Genomic DNA, 18,370 nt, shown 5'->3' with positions numbered 1-18,370 from the left:
TTAATGTTTGTTCATGTCTATATATATATATATATTTCAAATAACACATATATAATAAAAAAAATTATTATCTTATCTATAATAGTTATTAATTCACATTTTCTTGTCTTTCGAGATGTTTTTTTAGGATAAGACTGCTTAGTTATTTATTGTACCGGAAATAACAAGGTTCGAGATACAACTCGGGATATCAGAAACAAACCAAACAGAGGAAATACAAGTAAAAGCCCAATGGGCGAGAGTATAAGCAACTGTGTTTGCTTCTCTGCGTGTGAAGATAACTTTAATATTAGGGTGCAAAGCAAGTAAGCGTTGTGCTTCTTTCAGGTGAAATCCAACGATGGACAGATCAAGAGAGGGATTGGCTAACTTGGTTGCTATATTCCTTGCATCGCCTTCAACAAGGACATAATCCCAACCATTTTCAATGGCTAGGTTAATTCCTTCAGTAAAAGCACGGGTCTCGAAGGATTCTGCAGAATTGTAACCTGAACGTTTCCTTGCAAGACCGTTGACGACAAGGCCGTGGTGATATCTAGCAACAACTCCTAAAGCTGTTTCTTTGGAATCTGCACGCCTGCTCCAACGATGTTAATCTTCAGGTAGCCCTCAGGGGGGACGTTTCCAGGAGTGTAAAACAACATGTCTTGTTTTAGTGGTGTCTCTATCAGATCGAGAGTCAGAAAAAAGTAGTAGTGCACCGTCATGAACCAGTTTGGATGTCAAAAGAGCGTCTTCATGCTTTAACTTATTTCTCCTGTTTCATATTTGCCAAATCAAAACAAGCAGCAGTACTTCTTCAGTAGCATAAAGCTGACACACTATTTCAACTAAACCTGCTGTTTGGAGTTTAGAACATGCTGGAAGAGCTTCATGGTAAATGCGCCAATCGAAAATTCTGATCTTGAGAGAAATGGAGCCTTCGCCAGTGCAAGCCAAATTTGGATGGGTCTCCATCGAGATTTTCGTTCTTAACTAAACCTGCTCTGTGTGTGTGTGTGTAATGTATATTATATATTTATACTTATGCATTCATTATATGTATATACTTATTTAAGTATATAATGTAAGTATACATTATACTTATAATATATATATGTGTATATATATATATATATTACGTATGATGAATGATATGATAATATAATGCATGTATATATATTAATGTACATTATACTTATGCATACATTATAAGTATATACTTATATATAATATAAGTATATATTATACTTATAATATATAAATATAATATGTATGAATATAATTCATGTATATATAATGTATATTATACATTTATACTTATGCATTCATTATATGTATATACTTATATAAGTATAATGCATACTTATACACACACATATATATATTATAAGTATATATATATATACATTTATACTTATGTATTCATTATATATACTTATATTATAAGTATACATATATATATTTATGCATTCACTATATGTGTATATATAGTAGTAAATATGCATATTTTTTATTACACTCTACTTCTAAACCTTAGTCGTTTTCTTCCTCATTTTCACGCTTCCCTTTTTTTCTTTACAACTTGTGTCAATTTTATTGATCTATCCAACTTTTTTCTTCTTTAATTTTGTTTAACCGGCGGTGGCACCGATTTTGATGCTTGTTGTCGCCCGTCGGTTATCTTTTTCTTTGTTTTTTAGTTTTTAATAAGAATAATTATGTCTTTTTGAAATGTTCTCTGCTTTATGACACGTTTATCTCTTCCTTTGTGGCACATTTTTCTTTTTCTTTTGGTATCTTACAGATTTTTGTCGTTATTTTCGTTTATTTTTTTCTCAGGGTTGGATTTGACTTCGTCGTGACTGATCAAGATGACGCTTTTTTGTTATCATGATGATCTTCCTTGCTTTAGACCCTTGAATTGATTTGGATACGCATTTTGCATTCGCGAAGAGTTTTTTCACGTCGTTTGACTCTGATTTGCGATTTATCGGTGGCCTTCAATAGCTTTATCCCCTTTTGTGGTTTGTTTGACGATGCAGTCAGATTTGTTCGGATCTTTATTTTGTTCGAGCTTTTTGGTTAGTTTTTTAACCTTTTCCTTATTTGGTTCTTGTGTGATCTAGGTGACTAGTTTTTGTGTCAATGGTTATAGAAAAATATCCTAATTATAATTTTGTTTATGTTTACATTATACTTGTAAATCTTCATTGTAATTCTGAATTTTTTTATTTTTAATAAAACTAACGCTTTCTATATAAAAAGTAATTATGCATATTAAAGAAAGAAGGGAAAATTAAAAGTAATTAGAATGTATATAGGACTAAATTGTATTGAATTGAAAATTAAAGAAGAGATTCACAATTAAATCATACTGAAATGAAAGAAATCAAAAATTAAATTACAAAATAGAAAAATGATTATTGTTGGAGGATCGCAAGCCTAATTAACCAAAAATATCTTTTGGGACACAAAGTCGCCGTCATTCCCTTTTCAAAATTCCAAAAAAAAAATTCCCTTAAAAACAAACAATTATTCCATCAAAAACCAATATTTCTTTTAAAAAATTCTCCAACCACTTATGTGAATATATATATATATGATTTATTTTAAATTGATGATTAAATTTTAAAATTTTTAATTTTCAATCTCAAGTCAATTTATCTTTTATATATATTTTAAAATTTTAAACTAAATTATATTTAAATTATTAATTAATTATTATATAAAAATAAATTAAACATATAAATATTTAAATTAATTTTATATATTCTAATAAAATCATGTTCAATAAATAAATTATTTAATGAAATTAATTTAATGATTATAATTAAGATTTATAATATAAGGATTATAATTAATATAAAAAGTAAATTTATTAATTTAATTATCATAACAAAAAAAAATTTAAATTTTTAAAAAGTAATCATATTAATTATCATAATTTATTATAAATTCAAAATCTCTCAACTTCATCAAAATCTCATAACTTCATCAATTGTAACTTATAAGTCAGGTAAATATCAGATCAGTTCAATAACAAGTCGGATCATTTACGTGTTGAGACAATTATAGATCATGTTTATAACAAGTCAGGTTGATAACAGGTCTGGTAATATAAGTTATTTACTGGGTTAATCTCGAGTTTGGGATCATATTAGGTAGGATACAGGTCGGATTCGATTATCACATTATTAGGTTCAATTCGGGTTCAGACCATTCTCAGGTCGGGTGCAGATCAGGTGTAGGTCGTGAATTTCAAGTCCAACTTGGGTTCAGGTCAACACCAGTCCGAACTCGAATCAATTTCGGATCATCATTGTCGTAACCGCCTTTCGGTTGGGCCCCGGAATTGGGCTTCGACTTAGGAAAATGAATTGGAGTCGCCGCCGACCACTTTAAAACGAATTTAGGTGGGTCAGATACCATCTTACATGATCTGCATTTTTACCAGAAATGTGTCGGGTTCGGGAGTCGGTTACGGTCAAGGAAGGATTAGCACCCTTGAACCGCCCTTTCGGTACCAATTAATTTGCCGATTGTCTTAGTTGCGAAAATTCAAAATTTAAATTAAAATTTAAAAACCCGATTCGAATATTTACCTTTGATCGATTGAAAATATCCCTAAAAAAATTCGAACAATGTTAGATAAAAAAAACTAATGTTAAATAAATGAAAGGGAAAAAAGAAAGAAAAAGAAAATATAAAAATATAAATCAAAAAGAAAAAAATAATAATAGTAAAGAAAACGAAAAGAAAACATATTGAAATTACAAGTAAATAAAAATGTTTAAAGGATCGGATTAAAATAAATAAAAATTTATGGACCAAAGGATGCTAAAAAACTGCAAAAAAAAAAAAAAATTAAAAAGGTTAGGGGAATATTTAAACCATATATAAAGAAAAGACTAAAATAAAATATTTACAAATATAATAATAAAAATAAAATATTAGTAATAATATATTATATATGAAATCAGTGACTGGAATGAAAAAATAAATAAAAATTGGTGGCCGATTTCAAAATACATAAAATAGCACGCATGGTGACCAAATTAAAACAAAATGAAACAGAATATCCATATCAGAATAAACAAATAACATGAGTTCCCTGGTGACTATAATGAACTGAAAGTATATTAAATAGCTTGAAATAAAATGAATTAAACTTGCAAACATTGCTGGAATGTAAGGCTTACAAAGAGAGAGGACTAAACACGCAGTTGTCCCCAACTGAATCAAATAACATGTTCCCTGTACACGCCACTTACTGTACGTGTCGGTGTTGGCTCTTTCGCCACTGCTCCTTGGACCCGCGCTCGATCGGAGATTCCCTCTCTTCTTCACTTTTTTCCTTTGCTATCTCCCCCCAGTAATCGTGTATTTTCCTTTTTTTTCCCCTATTTGCTTCAATTTATAGCCATGAAACTGGCTATTTTTAGATAGATTTATAGAGTCCTATTCAAAATGAAACGTTCCTTTATGTAGTTTTAGAGTCCCACTTGGACTCAAATGCCTTGATTTAGTATTCTGACTTGGTTGTTCTTCTTGTTACCGAGAAATCCGGGGATAGTGTTGTTGGGTAGTGAGTAAGAAACAGTTTTGACTCAAATTGGTTTCAGTCAGTTTTACAGGTCGAGTAAGCATTTTACATCCCTACGTGTGTCCATCCTCTTTCGTTTGCTCTTCCCGACCACTAGTAATCACAGATAATGGAAGTGATTTTGTTAAGGATGTTGTTGGGGAGAATGTAGCAAGACATTATGTAGGTGGTGAGGGCTTGTGCAACTGCTTTGATGAAGACTTCTTGACCACTATAAGATAACAGATTTTTGGTCCAGCTTATTAGTCGTTTGGAAACCTGATTTTTTTAGAAAATTAAAGACATTAGATTTGTTTTTTTCTAATCAATAAGGGGACTCTAAGATGTCCCAACGTTGAAATAGTGGGCTCTTCAATGATGTTGGAGATAGGGTCTTGAGGTATCTTGTATGCCTTTGCTAAAAAAATGTAAGAATTCTCGAAAATAATTTTTTGTCCCAAGGCTTTTCGTAGAGCTTTAAGATGTCATTAAGTCTTCGAGCCTCGTTCTCCGAGTTCTTGAGGAAAAGAAGGCAATCATCAGCATAAAGAAGGTGTTTACCCTTGGACCTCGTTCACTTGCTCTTATTCCTTTAATGTTTCCAACTGCTTGTTCTGCAAGTAGCCGTACGAAAAGTCCTTGTGTGCAGAATAAATATAAGAACGAGGAAAGGGGGTCTCCTTGCCAAAGTCCCCTATCCGGCTAATGGTAGAGGACAATTTTCCATTTATACGGATACAAAATGAAGAAAACAAAGTTATACAATTCATAATTAGTTCTATCTCAAATTAAAGCCCATTTTAAGTTTGACTTTTCTAGATAATCCCATTCCACTCTATCGAGGGCTTTCTCTATGTCCAACTTTATAATTGTCATCTCTTACCTACATTTCTTGAGTAATTTAGGTAATGGAGAAGTTCGTGGGCAACAAAGATATTGTCGAGATAAGTATGCCAAAAACAAAGATGTCACACCCCGATTTTCATTGGTTTTGATTTAAATTGAATTTAATTAATTATGAGGACCAAATCGTAAAAACTTTGAAAACTTGAGGTCAGTTTCTGACAATTACAGGAACCTAGGGACCTAATCTAGAATTATCCCATCAATCTTTAAATTCGAAAAAAAAATATAAGAGTTTGGTGGGATTGAACCCATGACCTATTGGAGAAGGAATAGTGCCCCAAGCCTTATCGTTTAAGCAAAGACTGCTCTAATATATTTTATTAAAATATGTTTTATAGTTACTTAGCATGGATTTTAAATTCCATATTTCTTTCTCATTGGATTGGAACAAACTTAAAAAAAAGAAAAAAAATTAGGAAAGGTTTCCAAACCCGTCGTCCTCTGTTCACTGATCTTCTGCCGACGGTAGAGTGCCCACACCACCCATTTTGTTCCCCGTCGTCCTTCGATCAAAAGACCTATGCCAATTTGTCGAAAGTCGCTGTCGTTCACCATGAATCGATGTTTGTTTGCTCGTCAAAACCCAAAATCGTTTTCTTCTCCTTGCGATTCTGGCCACCACAGTCGACCATAGGCCCTGACACCACCACCATTCGACTCGTCAACCCACGTCAAGCAAAACTCACTGGCCTTCTACCGTTTTCCATGAATCAACTGAGAAAGCTTCGTCGGAAAGCTCACCCACCGTCGTGGTTTTTCACAGTTTTAGTGCCAATTCGTTGTCGGTTAGCCTCACTGCCACCTCCATCAGGGTCCCTGCTCAGTTCTGACCATAATCTAACTGCTATCGTTCCCTCCCATCGTCGTTTTCTTCGTCTGCCATTGAGGTAAGCTTCAGTTTTTTTATTTAATTTCATCGAGTTTTGGCTGATTTCTGGACTGATTTGAGTTGTTTGTGATGTTTGGTTGCCCGGAGGTTCGACCTCCGTCACTATCCCCGTCGCCTGTCATATGCGCTGCCACGCACCATCGTCGCACTTGGGCATCGTTTCTCTTATGTAAACTGAGTCAAATCGTCCAAGTCAACCTGTTGACTTTGACCCAAAAAGTTAAAATTTTTGAAAACTCCTATTTTATGTTTTTCGACGTCCTAAGCCCAAATCCATAGTATGTTTTGCCAAATTCGAACACAAAAAGCTTTTTTCAGCATTTTATCTTCCGATTCAAATAGTTTTCCATTTAAGTTTCATTTCTGACGTAATCTGTTTTTCTATGTATCCGAGACTTTTTGGGACGTCGAATTTAAGTTTAAGGGAGACCAAATGGAGTTTAATTGGTCAATTGTTATGGCTTGGAAATTGAGGTAATACTTTACTACCTTTTGAATGTTTTATCATACTCATTGATAATTGATAATTCCATGAATGAAAATGATCAGTCCCGTGCTTATTGAGGATTTCTGAAACTAATACTGAATACGGTATAAAGGCAGTAAATTGAATAAACTCGATGTACTCGTGTAAGGAACTAGAAGATTAACGAGAAATAATTTCAAGTTTAGTGGTTAATTGGTAATTCAAGTAACCTAAGAATCCGTAAACTCTGATTTCTTTTGTAAAATGGTTAAATGCCGAAAATAATTGGAAAATAAATTATGAAAATACTCCTATTAGGTAAAATTATGAAAATACCCTTATGATGTAAAAAGACGAGAATTGTGCAAAGTGGAAAATAACCTTAGAAAGCATACTTTTAGTTATGTTCCTAAGCAAACGCCTGAAGACTAAACCAACCAAGGTACCAGTTACGTCTAAATGGTTCAAAATGGCTGAATTATATTATAAGACCGAATCGAACGATAATGAGTAAAATAACCCAAGTAATGAAATGACCCAAATACTTTAATGATCTGGTTTAAAGAAATGTTTGTAAACAAGTTTTGAAAGTACCAGTGAAGCATTAATATTTTAACGACCCTAAAAGTTATGGAGATAACACAAGTACGTCAATAATCTTGGAGACTGCTGCATTAGATAAATAAAAAAATACCATCATAATACGTACAGTTCCTCAAGATCCGTTCATAGTTCTGAAGATGATCAGTTCAACTAGTGTTGTCGGTATTGAAGTGTGAATATTCTTGAGATGTATCGATTTGAGTGGTTGATATGTATTGTAGTGTTGGGATTTATTCAGCTTGAGTTGACCCGATATCCTGATAAATTGACATGAATCTTGAATACCATAAATCATCATTTCACCCTTATTGGATTAAGTTGCTAAGAATCCACTAGAAATCAAAGTGTCCAAAATACCCTTGATTTCTAAATAATGGAATCGCTTTGGTTATATCTGAAAATCTTAATTATTCTTATGTAAAGGTTCCTAAATACCTTTCTGATACACCTGAGATCCTAAATGGTCCTAAAGTATCAATCTCTGAATGTTTGTTTAGATCCAATATCAATTAAACCCTTTTAATAGGGACATCAATCCTGAAATTCGATCAATTTTGTGTAAGTTCATACTTTCTATCTTGATAATTTCCAAGCGCCTTCGAAGAATATTTGGATCCTCTAGTGTGCTCCCTATTGAAAAAATGTTTTCTCTAATTTATATAAAGTACGGTTTCTGATATCTAGTTTTTGATTTCTAACACAAGGTACAATTAGCTCATGATTTCTGATATTATTGTCTGCTATCTGATCTGTTTTATTGGGGTATTGTATGGGTAGGTGTCTGGAGAATCTGAGGTTCAACTACCTGGTAAATCCTTTCTGTAAATCATTCATATTGTACTCCTAGATCCTAGGGGTATAGGATAAGTTCTTAGGATGTATGTTCTGGGTATGCTTTGGTGTACGGTTGGAGAAAAACTCTGTATTTTAAATAAAAACCCATTTTATGATTTCTAATATTATTGGTTCTATCTGAAACTGTTTTATTGGGGTATTGATTGGGTAGGATTATGGAGTCTCTGAGGTTAGCTACCTGGTAAATCCTTATATTCTGATCATTCATATTGAACTCCTAGATTCTAAAGGTTTAGAGTAAGTCCTTATTGATGATGTCCTGGGGAATTTCACATGGAGTATTTGGATGAAGGGTAATACAATGATTTTAAAAACATGTTTATTGAAATAATTACTACTGTTTTTAAACTAGGATTACATTTTTTTTTGAAGGAACACATAGACATTGTTTCAATATCCTGAACCTAGTCTTCTGAATTTTCCTCTAAGCTATAAGCTATTTGTCTATTATCCGAAGAAATATCAGTGGAATCTCAGCTCATCACAGAAACCTGTAGATGCCTGAACCAATGAGAAAATTTTAAATACTTGTTATTATCTGCATGTCTTTCAACATCTTTTGGTAGTTCTGTATTACTGAGCTTCCCAAAGCTCACTCTTTTACTCACCATTTCAAGTTAAAGAATAAATTCAGTGCATCTATCAATATCAATAATGGGAGTTCATTTGGTTTTGTTTGCAGAGTATGGTACAAGTGTAATTAGGGACATGTAGGTCATATTTGATTTTTTTATACTGAGTCTGGAACTTGTATGATTTTAATTCTGTTTGTAATATATGAAATTTTCTAAAACTTATATTTTAATTATAAATTATGTTATGATTTTACATGTTTAACAAAAATTTAATTCTCTTGGATTTTTATTGTGGGTCACTCCGGTGGCCTTAATGTGACACCTCGGATCGGATCGAGACACCTGTATTAGTCTGAGGATGTTACATTTAGTAGTTCCAGAGCTTAGGTTGAGTCAAGTCTTCTGGGTAGACCAACATTTTAACTGTCATAGGATGTCTGGTTAGTACATGGCCCTAGATTATAACCATACTTCTCTAAGCCCAAAATCAAGGTCGAGTTCCTCTCTGTAATAAGCTAACCTAATTTTTCTATCCGTTGGGCTCGACCTATGCATAAAAAGAATACTATTAATGTTTTTCCAAATTCTATAAAGCGTCTTACGAGTAATGTGAGAGTTATTTATCCTACCCACTCTATGAACCTAACCACGTAGCTAAGGTTTGATTATCTCCACAAGGATAATTATGTTCAGATTCTTGAATTATAATATGAGAGAGTTCTGACAAGAACACATATTTAGCTGTTGTTTAAAGTAGAGGAATCATAATCTTGAAAAGCTACCTAGAGATATTAAAGAATTGATAAAAGCTTCACTTTGCATTTCTGACTTGGGTAAATTTTGAGGACAAAATTCTTTTTAAGGATGAGAGAGGTGTCACACCCCGATTTTCATTGGTTTCATTTCAATTGAATTTTAATTAATTATGAGGACCAAATCGTAAAAAATTTGAAAACTTGAGGTTAGTTTTGATAATTACAGGAAGTTTAGGGGCCTAATAGAAATTTTCCCATCAATATTTAACTTTAAAAAAATATAGGGGTTTGGTGGGATTGAACCTGTGACCTACTAAAAGAAGGAATCGTGCTCCAAGCCCTACCGTTTAGGTTAAGGCACTGTTCTAATATATTTTATTAAAATATGTTTTATAGTTACCTAGCCTGGATTTTAAATTCCAGATCATTTCTTTCTTATTGGATCAGAACCAAACTTAAAAAAAAGAAAAAAAAAGAATTAGGAAATGTTTCCTAAACCTGTCGCTTCTCCGTTCACTGATATCTGACCAAAGGTAGAGTCCACTGCCACCATCATTTTGTTCGTATTCATCATTCGATCAAAAAGTCTCTGTCAATTTGTTGAAATTCGTTGTCGTTCTCCATGAATCGATGATTGTTTGTTCGTCGAAAACCTAAAATCGTCGTTTTCTTCTCCTTACAATTTTGACCACCACATGTGACCGTAGGCATCGACACCACCACCATTTAGCTCATCGTCTCACATGTAGGAAAACTTGACAAACCTCTCTCTGTCTAAGCCTACCATTTGTCGTAAATCAATTGAGAAAGCCTCGTCAGAAAGCTTCACCCACCATCGTGGTTTTCACAATTTTCATGTCGATTCCGTAGTCGGTTTGCCTCACTACCACCGCCATCAGGGTCCCTTCTCAGTTTCGGCCATAATCCAACCAATACTATTCCTTCCCGTCATGATTTTCTCTGTCAATCATTGGGGTAAGCTTTGGTTGTTTTTCTTTTTAATTTTCGTCGAGTTTTGGCTGATTTCTAGACTGATATGAGTTGTTTGTGATGTTTGGATGCCATCTGAGTGTTCGACCGCCGTTACTATCCCTGTCATCCATTACACGAGCTGCCACACGCCACCGTCGCACGTGGGTATCATTTTTCGTCGAGTTTATGTAAATTGAGTCAACTCAGACCAACTCGTTCGAGTCAATAAGTTGACTTCGACCCAAAAAGTCAAAATTTCTAAAAACACATATTTTTATGTTTTTTGACGTCATGAGTCCGAATCCGTAGTCTGTTTTTCCAAATTCGAACACGATAAGCTATTTTTCAATGTTTTATCTTTTGATTCGAATAGTTTTCCTTTTAAGTTCTATTTCTAACGTAATCTGTTTTGCTGTGTATTTGAAACTTTTTGGGACATCGAATTTAAGTTCAAGAGAGACCAAATGGAGTTTAATTGGTTGATTGGTGTAGGTAAAAAATCGAGGTAATACTTTACTACCTTTTTAATGTTTTATTGTACTCATTGATAATTGATAATTCCATGAATGAAAATGATTAGTCTCTTGCTTATTGAGGATTTATGAAACTAATACAGAATACGGTATAAAGGCGAAAAATTGAATAAGACTCGATGGACTCGTATAAGGAACTAGAAGATTAACGAGAAATAATTTCAAGTTCAGTGGTTAATTGGTAATTCAAGTAACCTAAGAATCTGTAAACTCTTATTTCTTCTGAAAAATGGTTAAATGCCGAAAATAATTGGAAAAGAAATTATGAAAATACTCATGTTGGGTAAAATTATAAAAATATCCTTATGATGTAAAAAGATGAGAATTGTGCCCAAAGTGGAAAATAACCCTGGAAATCACACTTAGAGTTATGTTACTAAGCAAACACCTGAAGAATAAACTAACCAAGGTATCAGTTACGTCTGAATGGTTTGAAATGGCTGAATTATATGATAAGACTGAATCAAAAGAGAATGACTAAAATAACTCGAAGTACTGAAATGACACAAATACCCTAATGATCTGGTTTAAGGAAATGTTTGTAGACATGTTTTGAAAGTATTAATAAAGCATTAAATATTTTAACGACCCCTAAAAGTTATAGAGATGACCCAAGTATGTTGGTCATCTTGGAGACTACTGCAATACATAAATAAAACAAATACCATCAGAATACATAGAGTTCCTTACGATATATTCAACGATGGTTTTGAAGATGATCACTAGTGCTATCAATATTAAAGTATAAATATTCTTGAAGTGTATCGATTTGAGTGGTTGATAAGTATCACAGTGTTGGCATTTGTTCAGCTCGAGTTGACCCGATATCCTGATAAATCGACATGAACCTTCAATACCATAAATCATTGTTTCACCCTTATTGGATTAAGTTGCTAAGAATCTACTAGAAAACAAAGTGACCGAAATATCCTTGATGGCCTAAATAATGGAATCGCTGGTTATATATGAAAATCTTAATTTATTTTGATGTAAAGGTTCCTAAATACCTTTCTGATATACCTGAGATCCTAAATGGTCCTGAAGTATCAATCTCTGAATGTCTATTTAGATCCGATAGCAATTAAAACCTTTTAATAAAGACCTCGATCCTGAAATTTGATCAATTTTGCATAAGTTCATACTTTCTATTCCTGATAATTTCTATGCGCCTTTGAAAAATATCTAGATCCTCTAGTGTGTTACTTATTGACAAAATTTTTTTCTCTGATTTATATAAAGTACTGTTTATGATATACGGTTTTTGATTTGTGACACAAGGTACAATTAGCTCTTATTTTTTATAATTACTGTTTGTTATCTGATCTGTTTTATTGGGGGTACTGTCTGGGTATGTGTCTAGAGATTCTTAGGTTCAGCTAGCTAGTAAATCCTTTTTGTTATGAAGATTCATATTGGACTCCTAGATCCAAGGGGTCTAGGGTAAGTCCTTATGGATGTCTGTTTTAGGGTACTGCATTTGGTGTACAGTTGGAGGGAAACTCTGTATTTTAAATAAAAACCCAATTTCTTTTTTCTTTTTTCCTGGTATTACTTGTTCTATTTGAAATTGTTTTATTGGGGTATTGATTGGGTAGGATTCTGGAGTCTATGAGGTTCAGCTAGCTGGTAAATCCTTTCTGTTCTGATCATTCATATTGGAATCCTAGATCCTAGAGGTTTAGGGTAAGTCCTTATGGATGATGTCCTGGGGAATTTCACATGGAGTATTCGGATGGAGGGTACTACAATGATTTTAAAAACCATTTTACTGAAATAACTACTATTGTTTTTAAACTAGGATTACATTTATTGGTTTTGAAGGAACACACTAGACGTTGTTTCAATATCCTGAACTTGGTATTCTAAACGTTTCTTCTGAGTTATAAGCTACTTGTATGTTATCTGAAGAAATATCAGTGGAACCTAAACTCATCACGGAAACCTGTAGATGTTTGAACCAATAAGAAAATTTTAAATGCTTGGTATTTATTTGCATGTCTTTCAGCATCTTTTGGTAGTTCTGTATTATTGAGCTTCCCAAATCTCACTCTTTTACTCACCATTTCAGGTTAAAAGAATAAATTCAGTGCAATTATCGACATCAATAATGAGAGTTCTTTCGGCTTTGTTTGTAGAGTACTGTACAAGTGTAATTAGGGGGCATGTAGGTCATATTTGATTTTTTTATACTGAGTTTGGAACTTGTATGATTTTAATTATGTTTGTAATATATTAATGGTTTTCTGAACTTGTATTTTAATTATAAATTTTTTATGATTTTACATGTTTTAACAAAAAAATTAATTCTCCTGAATTTTACTGTGGATCACTCTGGTGTCCCTAATATGACACATCGGATCGAATCGGGTCACTATATCGGGTCTGAGAGTGTTACAAAGACACTTTGATTTTAATAGATACAAGATGGCATAATACTCTTAAGTCGGGTAACTATAACTTTTGACACCGTTTTATAAATAAATGATAAAAAAAACTGATGGATTCTAAAGTTTTTTTTTTATAGCTTTGGGGTTATAGATTTTAGGAACAAGGCATATTAGAGTTTAATTGACTAGGCTTAAATCCATCTCACCATTCAGAAATTTAAGACAGGTTCACAGAGTATTTTTCTTTGATTATGAGTAGGACCACTTTAAATTTCAATGTTTAAATGTCTAAACCTTGAAAATCACTTAGTCAATCATCTTTGCATTTTTCGTTACTTATTTGAACTTCATTTTTTTATTTTAATTGATACTTAAATTTGACTTATTAATTTAAAGTGATATATATATATATATATACCCAAACTGGTACTTACAACAAATAACTATTTTGAATCAATTTGAACCATGAAGCCAAATTGAGATATCAATTTGAACCTAAAAGTTAAATTCAAGTACCTAATTGGATAAAAAAAAAATTAAATACCGAATCATATCTTGAGACCAAATTTATGTTCCTAATTGAACACCAAAAGTACTAGATGCCAAATTACACCTTAAATCAAATTTTAAGTATCATAATATATAGGCATAATATCAAAATTAGCCGCCCCAACGTTTATCAAAATGGTCATTTTGCCCCCTTATTCTACTTTTTAAAGCATTTTGGCCTTTAAAGTTTCATTTTAGAGCAAAAAGACCCTTAACATTGTCATAATAATCATTTTGTCTCTTTTTTGGGGGTCATTTAAGCCCTCAATGTTTTTTTCTAGATAAAAAAAGTTCTTATTTTGGAACTTTAATCGTGTGCTAACTAATGATTTTCATTTATTGAGAGAGCTTTTTGCCTCAAAGTGAAATATTGGCGGCCAAAATAATAATAAAAAAATATGGGCCAAAATGACCATTTTAGTAAATGTTGGGGTTATTTTTAGCATTATATATATATATAAGTACAATACAATATCTATTCAAAAATATCTTTCAATTATTTTACATTGAATGCTCACACTTGCTCAAACTCAAAATCTAAAAAATAACAATAAATTTTTTACCATATATATATATATATACCCTTAGATTAATATGCACAACGCAGCCGAAGACCGACCACATTTAAAATTTGATACAGTTTTCCAATAGTCCGGAGAGGGAGCCCACAAAATCTGAGAAAAGACATATAGCTACAACTTTAAGGAAGAGTGTAAATCCATCATCTCAGCTGCAGTCTCATAATACAAATATTTTATGACAACTATTAAACCTCGGTCTTATCATCAATAAATGACAGCGGCACCACCGAACATCACGCTCGCATTTCTCGCGATTCAAATCCTTTCTGCGAAAGTTCGAACCCCTAGATTTCATACATAAACCCATAATTCCAGATCAGAAAACATTAAATTCCAGATCAAATAGAAAATAATAATAATAAAATGCTGGAAGCGAAGATAATAGAAAAGGAAAGACCATCTAGTTCAGCCGTAAGCAGAACGTGAACGAACCTCTTAAACTACTTTTTTCCCCTTTGGAAAGAGCAGCAAGATCACCACTAGAAACCCTAGTTTTTTCTAGGAACCTTTGAATTTTGATTGTTTTTGGAGAACGATTAGGACAACAAAAAGCTCAATAAGCGATTATCGTACTTTACTTTCTGTTTGAGACTTTCAGGGAATTTTAGCAGTTTTATTCATTCATGAAGAAGTGTCGTCATTGGCAGAGGATTCTAATCCTTTCTTTTTTCTCTTTCTTGGTATTCGCTCAATTCGTATTGGTTTCGCAGAGACTTTTAAACCCATAGCTTTTATTGGTAATCTTCTTTAAATCTATTGATTTTAGATTAATGAACAGTATTTGATAGTTTTAACTTTTAAGTTAAAACAGGCAAGCTTACCTTTTTTTCTGTTAAAAAAATTTTGATACTTTTTTTTGTTTGTCCTTTTGTATTTTTATTTAATTTAACTGTCGGGATGTTGACTGTTCTTGTTTTTACATTTATGATTCTGTTACGGCAGGGCGGAAGGATTTTGTGGGGGATTTTGCCAGTATTGTACGAATTTATCTGCTTGGATCTATTGTATACTGTTTTTTCTTCTTCTTTTGGGGGTCTATTTCTAATGTGTTCATCTGCTTTGTTTGATACAGAAGTATATGGAAGATATAAGACTTAATGCAATTGAACAGGTAGATTTGAGATTTACGAATCTAGTGCAGTTTGCTTTCAACATTTTTCTTGAAGTGCTTTTGCAGTATGCATTTTATTCTTTGTTGATTTGTTATTTAGGAAGCTGCCAAAGGATTGAAAGGTCCCAAAGTAGTTGTTTTCAAAGAGAAGGATTTTAGTTCTACAGTTCATCACAGCTCTGATGGGAATCATGATTCGGATCGACCAAGGGATCCAAAAGATGCTGATATTCTAGAAGTGAAAGGTGTATTACTTGGATGCATATAGCGTCTTTTATGATTGACTTAACATGACTCTGTTTTGCTCTACTTTATAGATTCAGAAACTTGTGGTAAAGGGAAAGACGAGCATCCAAATATGATACAAATGAACTCCAGGGAAAAGGTATGTATTTGAATTGTGAAGTATGATGAGATGCTGGGATTGAGATGGTTGCAGTATTGTATGCTTTTTTAATCTTGTGGTGAAAGCAGATGTTGGTTTTCTAGATCTCCCAATTCTTTGAATCAATACAAAGAGCAGATTTGGTTTCCTGCGCCAAAAAACTGAGCTGCTATTGAGATTATAAATGTCTTTCAAATTTCAGTAGACCATCTCCTTATATCAATTTGTATCACAATCCCCTTTCATGGTATTTGAATTTGCTTCCCACTACATTTACAATGTGTAGTGATTTGCTTGTAATGAAAAAACTTGTGAAACATTGGGTCATATCTAACGTCTGGGCTATGCCAGAACATTGCCATCAAATTTCTTTGGCAACATTGCCATCAAATTGATGGTTATTGTTCTTATTGGGTTGTGCTGTGTGGGGGTGGGATGGGGACGTGCGTAGTCTTTTTTTTTTTTTTTGCCAAAATGGTCAGAGCTAGAGCATGTCATGTTAGTTTTAATATATTTGTAACATATAGTTAACACTAACTTATTTGTTGCTGGAGCAATACAATCAAAAAACTGATAGCCATGATCAACGTTTCCAGTCTCAATCACGCAAGGTAGCAGATGAGAAGGTGAAGATACTAATTTTTTTTCCATCCATCTGCTTTTATTATTATTAATAATATTATTATATTTATTATTATTATTATTATTATTATTATTATTATTATTATTATTAATAAAAAATATTATTATTACATTTCTGGCCCAACAGACTGGCCCAAACCTAACAGAAACCTTAAAACCCATTTAGGGTTTGATCTCAGCTCCAGCCGCCGCTCCTCTTCTTAGTCGTTGGATTTGACCTTGATCCAACGGTCCAAATCCTTCCAACATGAAACCCTAGGGTTATGATACCATAGGGCCACATGGCCACCGTTCATCAGCCAGCCGCTGCCACCGCCTCCAGTCTCTGCTGCCACACTGCCACGGCTTCAACAGAAACCTCCAAAGATCCTAATACAGCCGCCCACATCACAAGCTACAAGGTGAGTCACCACAATAGTTTGGTGACTCACCAAAAAACCTCCATATTACCCGGTCCGAAAGAGGCTCGGTGGTGGCTATAAAAGCCACTAAACCTGTGAAACAGAGGAGAGGACAACAAGCAAAGAAAAAAACAACAACCAAATATATAACAAAGAAAATCGAGAAGCTTACCAGAGCAGTCACACGGTGACCGGAGACCCTACGCACCTTCACAGAAACAGAAATACCGAAGGTATTTCTCTAGATCTATAAAAATCCCTAGCTTTTTAGGATAAACTAGGGTCGGATTTGGGTATCGTTTGGAAAGTTTTTGTATTTTCCGGCCACCGGCGACGGTGGCCGGCGGTGGGGCTGGCGGCGACGTGTGGCTGTTGGCCAGTGATCGGATTCCCTCCGGTGAGGAAATCCTAGAGAGAGGCGAGAGAGTTTTAAAAACTCTCTCATTAGAGAGAGAGAAGGAAGAAGAAATAAAAAAAATGGCCTTAAGGCCATTCAGTTTAAGGTTTAAATACCCCTCCCCGAACGACGTCGTTCTGGGGAGGGGCCTGTGTGTAATTTGATAAGGGTAAAACCCTTTCCGCAACCATCTTAAATTTATAAATTTATATTTTAGTCACTAGATCTAAATTACGAATATTTTAATTCGGTTTGTGAATTTTATTTATTTTATAATTTAGTCCTTTGCATAATTATATATATTTTAGGTAAAATAACCGAATTAGCCATTATGATTTTAATAATGATTATTTTAATCACGAACAGCATTTTAGTTTATTTTAATTTGATATTCAAATTTTATATAATTTTAATTTAGTCACTAAATTAATAAATGGGTAAAATAACATGTTTAGCCACTGAAACTTTAAATAATAATTATGAATTAAGGTATTTAATTTAATATGTTATAAATTAATCATAATTTTAATACTTTCATTTAATTCTTTTAATTTTTATTTTAGTCATTGTTTATTTATTTTAATTTTACATGTTATATATTTAATTATTATTGTTATTATTATATATCATATAATATAATAAATGTATTTATTTACTTATTTTTATATATATATATAATAAATCCTATTTTAATTTTACATAAATTACTTTTAAGAAAATAATCATATTTAATATTTATTTTTTTAATATTAAGAAATGTGTAGTCTTAAAACACATAGAAGTCATTTTCTGATATTCT

At 32.9% G+C, this 18,370-nt stretch overlaps 1 long non-coding RNA gene across 1 annotated transcript; it reads left to right on the top strand.

Annotated features, from left to right (window-relative positions):
* Window positions 1–15,262: 15,262 nt before the first annotated feature.
* On the top strand, window positions 15,263–15,985 carry LOC120152966. Its single transcript, XR_005518747.1, has 4 exons — window positions 15,263–15,372; window positions 15,578–15,612; window positions 15,708–15,746; window positions 15,847–15,985. It is a non-coding gene; the product is annotated as an uncharacterized LOC120152966 (long non-coding RNA).
* Window positions 15,986–18,370: the final 2,385 nt, after the last annotated feature.

The sequence above is a fragment of the Hibiscus syriacus genome, unplaced genomic scaffold (assembly GCF_006381635.1).
Source record: "Hibiscus syriacus cultivar Baekdansim isolate YM2019G1 unplaced genomic scaffold, ASM638163v2 tig00111096_pilon, whole genome shotgun sequence".
Lineage (NCBI taxonomy): Eukaryota > Viridiplantae > Streptophyta > Magnoliopsida > Malvales > Malvaceae > Hibiscus > Hibiscus syriacus.
The sequence above is the reverse complement of the archived record's forward strand: the minus strand, read 5'-3'. Positions and strand labels throughout refer to the sequence as shown.